A 10,860-nucleotide genomic window follows, 5' to 3' on the forward strand; every position below is an offset into this window, starting at 1 on the left:
CTTCTGGCCTACAGAGCTGACGCATTTGAGGTTTCTGCTAGCTGCCTAACCACATCTGCAGCCCTTTTTCTTTTATAATATTCTAGTTAACCCTTCCTTCTCCCTTCACACTCCCATCCTCTCTGTCTTTTCCTCTTTCCCTTCCCCCTAAATCGCCCCCTTTCCCCACGCAGCCTCCTTACCTCTTTGTCCTCTCTGGACCTCCGCCTCCCGTGCTCGCTGTTCCGGTGTCCTTCCCCCCAAAATAAAGTGGAGTAGGGGTGTTATGTAGGGGGGTGAGGGGAACGAGTCAACCCACACCCCTCCTCCCCTTCGGAATACCTCCCACTTTCCCAGGGGTCCTTTGCGCCCCCTGGAAACTTCCGACCTATAGACACTTCAGGTTCCTTGTCGAAGGCGCGCGCCTCTAGAGCTACGTTCGCAGAGCAGCCCTTGCCTGTGTTGGGATGGAAACAGGAAGAGATGGCGCTGCCTCTGGCTCCTGCTCTTGGCCCCTCCTGCCCCCAAGTCGCCTCTCTCTCCCCCCCAGCGGAGAGTGGAAATGGGGGCGGGAGTGAGGGGCTTCCTAGTTGTGTATGAGCTGATGGATTTACGTTTCCCTCCACAGCAGGGTGGCAGCTGCACACTTATTTTTCCTTATTTACTTTTGTTATTGTATCATTTTAATAGAGTTAAGTTGAGGGTCTTACGGAGACTCTTCCTGGCTCCTCAAAAAGGCCAGAAGAAGAAGAAGGACATAATCCATGTCTGCTTAAGACTGGGCTAGGTAATATGGATGCAGTCATAAACGCAGGGGCCATGCTGATTTATTACAATTATTTGTGTAGTTTAAATAATATACATATATACGTATGTGTGACTATTATTATTTATTTACACAATGAAACATCAACATAAAAAACTTCCCTAAACTGGGTTGTCTTCATAAATATTTATTATTATTATTATTTATTTATATAAATAAATATATATATTTAGTTGTTTTCCAATGATTGTTTTTCCTATGTCTTTAGCAGTTGTCTTCAAAAAAGAGATGGAAACCCAGGTTTGTGAAACCCTTGTGTACACAGTGGTCTGCTTGCAGGAAGACTCCCCAGAAACATGACTGAAGAATTAGTTCAAAATTATTATTATTATTATTATTATTATTATTATTATTAACCCCAGCCATTCTGGGTGGCTTCCAACAGAATATTAAAAAATACATAACATCAATCATTAAAACCTTCCTTAAACAGAGCTGCCTTCAGATGTCTTCTAAACATCAGGTAGTTGTTTATTTCTTTGATATATGATGAGAGGGCTTTCCACAGAGCAGGCGCCACTACTGAGACGGCCCTCTGCCTGGCTCCCTGTAACTTCACTTCTCACAGTGAGGGAACCGCCAGAAGCCCCTTGGTGCTGGACCTCATTGTCCAGGCAAAACGATGGGGGTGGAGATGCTCCTTCAGGTCTACTGGGCCGAGGCCGCTTAGGGTTTAAAGGTCAGCACCAACACTTTGAATTGTGCTCGGAAACATACTGGGAGCTGGGAGCCAGTGTAGGTTTTTCAAGACTGGTGTTGTTATGTGTTCTTGGCCGTGATACGGAAGGGGGGGGCATGTCTTCTTTACCTTCTTCTTCGCTACAATATATCCATTCATTCCCAATTGTCAATGTCAAAAGGGACTAAAATCTATAAAATTCATAGAAACTAATCCTGTCAAATCGCTCTGATCAGCCTTTCCTCCAGGCAATGTCAGGTGGCAGATTATGCATATTTGGGACCATTGTCTTCTCAGGAAGTGTTCATCTGTGCATATCTCCAACTCTGCATATTCCCCCCTCCCTCCTCCATATGTTAATGTGTGTAACCCAACCTCCCTTTAATATATTCATGATGTAATCCGTGTAACCAAACCTCTCTTTAATGTATTCATGACATGTTTTGCACTGTATTCTGGGACATGGAGGGAGTTTCAAAAACTCATGTCACCCCTTTCTCGCTGTTCAATCTCATCTTGAACCTGTTGCGCAATAAACCTTGGATCTCTGCATTTTGCTCCTGTCCGGCCGAGCTCATTTTCTTCCGCAGGGACCGCGGAAGACTTTTCCGCTGTCCGTGGCGATCTTAAAATGCTGGCGGGCGGCAGCGCTGCCGCCCGCCAGCATTTTAAAATCGCCCCGGAACAGCGGAGGAATTCTCAGCTGTCCCGGGGCGATTTAAAAGCCCCCGGGAAGGCAGGCAGGGGGACAAAGACTTTGCTCCCCCCGCCTGCCTTCAAAAGCCGTCCGGGATAGTGGAAAGCGCTTCCCTGCTATCCCGGACCGCTTTTAAAATGCTGGCGGTGGGGAGCAAAGCCTTTCGCCCCCGCCGGCCTTCCTGGACCTCTTCTGAAGTCCGGGGGGGGGGAAGGCTTTGCTCCCCACCGCCAGCCTTTAAAAAAAGGTCCCCGAGATTTCCCTATGGGCTTTCGTCTTGCGATGCAAGCCCATAGGGAAAATCGTCTAGCGAAGCGTCGCAAAAACCGAAAAACCCTTTCGTTTTGCGGGTTTTTCATCTTGCGAGGCATTCGTCTTGCGGGGCACCACTGTAATTCTTAAATTCTGGTGTGGTGATGGAGTTGAAATTCAGCCTAGGTTTGCTCTTTAGTTTTAAAAACGTGAGAGGTGAAGCCATGATGTTTTGAAGCACAACTGGTAATATCAAGCATTTGAGTGATTACAGTGTTTATCATTTCGTCTATTATTTACAAAAATCAGGCTTAAAGGTCTACTCAAAGTTTAAGCACACAAATTCATATACAGTAATCAAGTAGAATGAGCCTTGACATATAATTGAGTAGCCTTGACCATCCTGTAAATAAAGGGCAGGAAAATTTTGTCTGCAAATGGTAAGGCTGAAATGACTGAGAATATTAAGATCTTATGAATTCTGACTCTCTGGCCATTTTTTCCCATATATACGGGCGTGGCAGATTGTTCCGCAAATGGCCAGAGGGATATTAGCCCTTTCCTGTACATAAAGGAAGCAGTCCCTTTTGCTTGGGCTACAATTGCTAATTTTATTGAATACTTTAATTGCTCAGTTTCTCTTTTTTGTTTAAAAATCTAACCCTATTTTTAAAATCTACTCCATACCCTTCCCTTCCCTTATTCAAATGGTAATTTACCCAAAGGATACAACATTTTCAATAGTATAAAAGGTTTGCTGAGACATGAACTCTGCACATACACAGAGGTTAGATCAGTCAAAAAGAGAGAGAGAGAGAGAGAGAGAGAGAGAGAGAGAGAGAGAGAGAGAGGAAGGAGGGGGAACTGTAGGGTGGAGAGAGGAGGTTTCCAGAACTTGGGCTGCAGGGAGAAAATTGTCCAAATTTCCTTATGTAAAAAACTTGGAACCATTGAGGGAAATCACCCTTAATGTGTCTTTTGCTCCAGGGGCTACGTAAGACAAAAATGTTTTTTAAAAAAAAAACAACAAAAACTAGCCCATCAAAAGTCAAGAGTTTTCCAGGTTCCAAATCTTAACATGCCAAATTCTTTTCACAGGTAAATATCAAAGCGCTCCCACTGTGAGTTCCACTCTTGACTAGTCCTCCCCCCCCAATGAGATTTAACTTTTATAACAGGCTTTGTGTGCATTTTACGAACAGCATTTCCTGACAGACTTCTCACATGCAGTAATTTTCCCTTTTAACAGGATATGTGAACCCCGATAAAAAAAGTTTTGTCCCTTTTTCTCCCACAGCAACTTTCTTTCTGTTCTGTGAAACAAGTCTGAATCCCTGCTATATTAGTGACTTCCATCTCTTTGTGGCTTTGACACTTTTTAAGTTACAAATAATCTGTTTTCATCTATTTAATCCGTCTTTCCATGATGTCTATGAAATTAATCGAAGCACAACCAAACATTGTTTGTGGAATGGTATTTGTTTACCTTTTGCCTGATCATTTCTTATTAATTCTGTCATTTTGGCTAGTTCCAGGTACTTGCACAACTTTAAATTGCCATTCATTTTTCTTGGTATTAAGTCATTTCCCAGTATTTTGCTATTAACATTCTAATTGATGTTGTCACATAAAGAAACACTCTTTTATTTTCATTTGGGATATTAGAATGCCAAAACAGGTTACTTCAGTTTTCTTAAAAATTGGGTGTCTTAGCATTTACTTATTTTTGGTTCCTCATAGGTCATTGTGTGTGTGTGTGTGTTTTACTTTGGGGACATGTCCATCACATGTTGAAAGTCATTTTCATCAAGTTCTACTTATCAGATAGCACATGCTGAATTTTAAGCTTTTTTCCATTATTTTTCCATTTTTTTTAGTCCAGTAGTAATCTGTGTGGTTTTGATAATATCTTTGTATTATTTAATAATAATTATTTTCTGAATCTGATGTCTTTGTGTCAAGTCTGTTTTCATCTGAATGGTAATCTAATTTTTTGCTTTCTTTTTTATTTTTTTAACCTTTGTTGTATTTTTTACAGTTCTTTTCTATACATGTGGAGTAATTTTTTATTTAATAATATGAAAAAACAACAACAAAAACTAACTGAAGGAAAGCAAACAAACTTAGCAGATAATAACAGTAATTATATGAAAATGTGATAATAATATTAAAATGAGTAAAATGCTTAACATGCTAAGATTTTATTATTTGCAGCTAATAACTCAAGGAGATTTTCATGGGGAGGGGGTTTTTGCTCCTCCTTTTTCTAACTGTCTTTTAAGTCCCTAAAAAACCCTAACCCCTTACAGGATATCACTTCTACAGATGTGCAATGATGAAAAAGCAGCAACAACCCCTCAACTCAGTTCTTCGCCATCACAAGACCTGCAACAACAGACACCAGAGTTTTCAAAATGCCCACAGCTATCTCTTTCAAAGGATATAGACTGCTGGGGGAGTGGGGCTGACAAAGGGGGGAAGAGTTGAATTGCAAGGACATTTTCTCACTTTTGATACATGCGTAAAAATATCACAATTGTCTCAAGATATGCAACTGATACTTAGTTTGTTTTGTATTATGTGTTATTATGTAGGAATGTTGAAATGTGTCTGACAGTGTGTTATTTCCACAAATGGGGGGGGCTATTTTGTGGCTCTTTTTGTGTGTAATTGTTTTTATGTTTAATGTCTTATTCCTTACACCCCAGTGGAGGATCCTCATACATTTTATGCCTTTTAATAGATCAGGCTATTATGTAGTCCAATGTTTAGAATTAGATAAATTTATAACCACATTTAGTTGTTTCACCTGGCACTCTGCCAACTTCCCTACCCATTTTAAAATGTGCTAAAACTCACTTTACCAAGGAGAAGCTTCAGGAAGGGGTATATGCTTTCGTTTAGCAGGAATGATCCCTTATAGAGTTAAATTGACTTATTTGGACAAGTGCCCCTTTAGAATGGTTTTGCTTTAACAGATTGGTTTGAAAAGTTGAGAACCATAGGGCAAGATAAATTCAAATTGGTCTCAGTTTGAATTGGGCAAGTGTATCCAGGCTGCTATTAGCTTTTGGTCCTTAAAGTGCAAGTGAGCAACTTCCCATGACTGCAAGACCAGAGCCTATAATAATAAAATCCCATGGAATGGCCAAGGCAAAGATATTTCCCTCATGACGTATCCAAACCTGTGCCAGCTGTGGTGGGTGCCAGGCAACATGGTTAATATGAAAGCCCTAAGTGGATTCACCAGAGATTGCCACTACTGTGACACCATGCCAGTGGGAGACCACAGAAGAGCTACCTTCGCACCTGAGAACACAAAAACGGTGGGAGGGACGACTGTATTTTCTTTTCCAGTCAGTAGTGGACCTTCCTGCTAAATGTAAAGCATAGACCACTATTGAACAAAATACAACAGGTGTTCTTTTATGTGATATCCTATATCCAGCTATCTGCACTACTATACTTGCAAATGACCTTAAGAGGCATGGCTTGCAAGTCCCTTTTAGGTTTGCACAAACCCACACATCTGGTACGGTAGATATAAAGTTATTATTTAGTGCATATCTATATAACATACACGTACATTGTATTGGTCCGTGTTGCTCCCTCCTTTGCCGCCCTGCTCAACCCACCTCCTTTTCCATTATGGCCTATTCCCACTCACAGGGCACCCATACCTTCACCGAGATTTAGGGTGCAGAGAAAAGATTTGCAAGTTATTACAGAACTTTAATGCAAATCTATTTCCGAATGGGGGACTGATACGGACGGGGGGGCATGTCTTCTTTACCTTCTTCTTCGCTACAATATATCCATTCATTCCCAATTGCCAATGTCAAAAGGGACTAAAATCTATAAAATTCATAGAAACTAATCCTGTCAAATCGCAAATCCTTTCCTCCAGGCAATGTCAGGTGGCAGATTATGCATATTTAGGACCATTGTCTTCTCAGGAAGTGTTTATCTGTGCATATCTCCAACTCTGCATATTCCCCCCTCCCTCCTCCATATGTTAATGTGTGTAATCCAACCTCCCTTTAATATATTCATGATGTAATCCGTGTAACCAAACCTCTCTTTAATGTATTCATGACATGTTTTGCACTGTATTCTGGGACATGGAGGGAGTTTCAAAAACTCATGTCACCCCTTTCTCGCTGTTCAATCTCGTCTTGAACCTGTTGCGCAATAAACCTTGGATCTCCGCATTTTGCTCCTGTCCGGCTGAGCTCATTTTCTTCCGCAGGGACCCGCGGACACTTAGTCCGACGAGCTGGGTGGCAGTGTAGCCCCGCACCCAGATTTTAGCCGTAACAGCCGCTACCAGTCACCTGTCTAGCTGCCGCATTCTGGATTAGTTGTCGTTTCCAGGTCACCTTCAAAGGTAGCCCCACGTAGAACGCATTGCAGTAGTCCAAGCGGGAGATAACTAGAGCATGCACCACTCTGGCGAGACAGTCCACGGGCAGGTAGGGTCTCAGCCTGCATACCAGAGGCAGCTGGTAGACACTGCCATGGACACAGAATTGACCTGTGCCTCTATGCACAGCTGTGAGTCCAAAATGACTCCCAGGCTGCACACCTGGTCCCTCAGGGGCACAGTTACCCCTCTCAGAACCAGGAATTCTACAATCTTGCCTGCCCCGTCCCCCAAAACAGTACATCTGTCTTGTCAGGATTCAACCTCAATCCGTTAGCCGCTATATATCCTGCAACTGCCTCCAGACACTCACACAGGACTTTCACCACCTTCACCAGTTCAGATTTGAAAGAGAGGTAGAACTGGGTATCATCCACATATCAATGGTATTAAAGGCCTCTGAGAAATCCAGCAGAACTTTTTATTGAGGGTGAAAGAGGAGAGCGCAAAATATGGTCTGAAGCTCAACACCAAAAAAACAAAGATCATGGCCACTGGTCCCATCACCTCCTGGCAAATAGAAGGGGAAGAATTGGGGGCAGTGAGAGATTTTACTTTCTTGGGCTCCATGATCACTGCAGATGGTGACAGCAGCCACGAAATTAATATATGCCTGCTTCTTGGGAGAAAAGCAATGACAAACCTAGACAGCATCTTAAAAAGTAAAGGCATCTCCTTGCCAACAAAGGTCCATATAGTTAAAGCTATGGATTTCCCAGTAGTGATGTATGGAAGTGAGAGCTGGACCATAAAGAAGGCTGATCGCCGAAGAATTGATGCTTTTGAATTATAGTGCTGAAGGAGACTCATGGACTATAGAAGATCAAACCTATTCATTCTGAAGGAAATCAGCCCTGAGTGCTCACTGGAAGGACAGATCCTGAAGCTGAGGCTCCAAGACTTTGGCCACCTCATGAGAAGAGAAGACTCCCTGGAAAAGACCCTGATGTTGGGGAAGATGGAGGGCAGAAGGAGAAGGGGAGCACAGAGGACGAGATGGTTGGACAGTGTTCTCGAAGTAACAGCATGAGTTTGACCAAACTGCGGGAGGTAGTGGAAGACAGGAGGGCCTGGCGTGCTCTGGTCCATGGGGTCACGGAGAGTCGGACACGACTAAACAACAACAAGGAAAGACTCTTGTGTCTTTTAGGAGGGATAAAAGGGGACACGAGGAATAATCCATCTGGGCAAGCCAGATTTGATGACTTAACTAAAGAGATTCAAACGAATCTGCAAACTATCTTCCTGCTATATTGAGGGGAAACTGTTCTGCTGCATCACTCACCAGCGTGAGTGAAGGAAGGATATCACTTATTCAACATATCCTTTCCTACTATCCTTAACATTCCCACAGTTGTCCCTTAGCATTCCAAGTTTGGGACCTGCCTGAACATCTTTCCACATTATAATCATCCGTATGGTTTCTCCCCTTGTGTCTCTTATTTGGGGGATAATTGGCTAGGAGCTTACAGTGAAGCATTTATCACACACCTGTGCCACCGCCGGGCACATTGCTGCCAGAGGCTCTGGCGGTGCCCACTCTCTGCTATATGTGAGGAATAAATTCTGAGCCCTGGGGTGAAGTAGTAAAAATTATTTAAAGAAAAGCATCGTTGCAAGCATGGGGGAGCTATTCAGGCACACCCAGGTCAGAACAACACAGGCGTTTATCCTCCCCCCGGGGGCAAATGTCCCTCTTCTGTCCTCCAATTGGCTGGAGGGCGGCGCAGAGGTTACAGCCTATGAGACCGCCCGATCATACCTGATGCCCATCCCTTATTGCCCTTATTTGGTCAAAGCCCCACCCCCAGAATTTACCTATTGACAAAAGCAGCACACCGAAAGCTGCCCTAGGTTTGTGTGTTAACCACTATGGGTTCCAATTGCAAGCATAAGCGAGTTTCATATCTTATAAAACTAAAAAGGCAAACCACATTTAGAATACCACTTTGTTCCAGTCACGGGTGCAAGCAGGCTTCGTATCTGGGTCCCAGCTACAAGCTATATGATGCCACCAGAGATCATGTTTTATTTCAACACTTCACCCTTGACGTAGCCAAAAATGAGAGAGGGCAGTAACACATTTAATTCGTACAATATAAACTATATACAAGGGTTTCAAGACTACCATCTGCATGTAGGAAGATGCTTTCAGATTTCTGTGTCTTAATTGATCCTTTATTGCAATTATAAGAATGGGAGTGATGCGACTCTTCGTATATTAAACAACTGTACATCCAAAGTAACACAAAAAGTCTCACACTCCACTTTTCACAACTCTTGCATCCCAAATTTAAACATGAGCATTTCCAATCTCTCCACCAAAGACCAAAAACCACGTGACACTCAGCCCACCATTATTCACCACCAGCTCTTCAGATGACACACCCCTCCCTAACATTACACTGCATCTTGTATTCTACTATTTTAAGATGTTACTACAACCCAGACATTATAATTAAAGAAGCGGACAAAGGTGGAGCTGTCATCATCATGAACAAAACTGACTACATTCAGGAGGCTCACAGACAACTTTCCAGTACCGCCTTTTACATAAAATTGGACTCAGACCCCACACAAGAATACAAAAAAGAACTGAACAAGATTGTTACATCCAAGAACAGATCCTCACAAACACACCAACAGAACCTTCGACCAGGAACTTTCTATCTTCTACCTAAAATACACAAACCAGGAAATCCAGGACGCCCCATCATTTCAGGTATTGACACTATTACAGTGGGTGTCTCCGGTTATATGGACTCTGTTCTGAAACCATATGCCATCAGTGCTCCCAGCTATGTACGTGACACCACAGATTTTCTGAGGAAAATACAATCTTTAAATAATCTTCCTAACAATACTATACTAGCTACTATGGATGTGGAATCTCTGTATACCAACATCCCACACAACGATGGTTTACAAGCTATAAGGAACACCATTTCAGATAAAACCACAGCGGACTTTGCTACCAAACTCTGCCAATTTGTCCTTACCCACAACAACTTCAAATTCGGTGATGACCTGTTCCTTCAGATCAGCGGCACAGCAATGGGCACCCGCATGGCCCCACAGTATGCCAACATCTTCATGGCAGATTTAGAACAACGTTTCCTAAACTCCTACCCACTCAAACCTCTCTTGTACCTGCGATACATTGACGATATTTTTATCATCTGGACACATGGTCAACAGACCCTGGACACCTTCCACCAGAAATTCAATGATTTTCACCCCACAATCAACCTAACAATGAATCTATGCAAGAAATACATTTTTTGGACACTACTATAAAAATACAGGATGGGCGCATAGACACCACCTTATACCGTAAACCAACTGGCCGACAAACATATCTACATGCCTCTAGCTACCATCCCAAACATACCAAACAGTCCATTGTATATAGCCAGGCACTACGTTACAGCCGCATCTGCTCCAATTCTACAGACAGAGACTCTCACCTAAGAGATCTACAGCAAACCTTTTTAGAACTAAAATACCCAGCAGATGAAGTTAGACAACAGATCAACAGAGCCAGACTGATACCCAGAGAGAACTTGCTGCAAAACAGACCCAAAAAAGAAAATAACAGAACACCTCTAGTCATCACATACAGCTCCCAAGGTAAAACAGTACAACGCATCATCAGAGATCTACAACCTCTCCTGGACAATGACAGTTCTCTTTCTCAAGCTCTGGGAGGAAGACCTTTCATTGCCTACAGACAGCCACTCAATCTTAAACAACTCCTAACCCAAAATAATACTACAAACAGTATTATTTCGGACACTGGCACCAGAGCCTGCAATAAACCCAGATGCCAACTTTGCTGCCACATACACCCGGACAACACCATTACTGGCCCCAACAACATCACACATACCATCTCGGGACTATTTAATTGCTCATCGTCTAACATTCTGTATGCCATCAAATGCCAACAGTGTCCTTCAGCTCTCTATATTGGACAAACAGGCCAAACCTTACGCCAAAGGATA

General features: G+C 42.9%; 1 protein-coding gene across 5 annotated transcripts in view; it reads right to left on the minus strand.

The window, feature by feature from the left end:
- The window catches only part of LOC309364491 (uncharacterized protein), a 37,855-nt gene that overhangs the window by 12,322 nt on the left and 14,673 nt on the right, over positions 1-10,860 (minus strand). The window contains exon 1 of one of the 5 annotated variants that reach the window (XM_081901905.1): positions 183-206. The exons of the other annotated variants lie outside the window; for them this stretch is intronic. The gene's annotated coding sequence lies outside the window, so the exon portion shown is untranslated. Of the gene's footprint in view, positions 1-182; positions 207-10,860 lie in introns of those variants that run through there. 5 annotated transcript variants of the gene reach the window in all.

Source organism: Podarcis melisellensis (assembly GCF_964234715.1).
Source record: "Podarcis melisellensis genome assembly, chromosome: 2".
Classification (NCBI taxonomy): Eukaryota; Metazoa; Chordata; class Lepidosauria; order Squamata; family Lacertidae; genus Podarcis; species Podarcis melisellensis.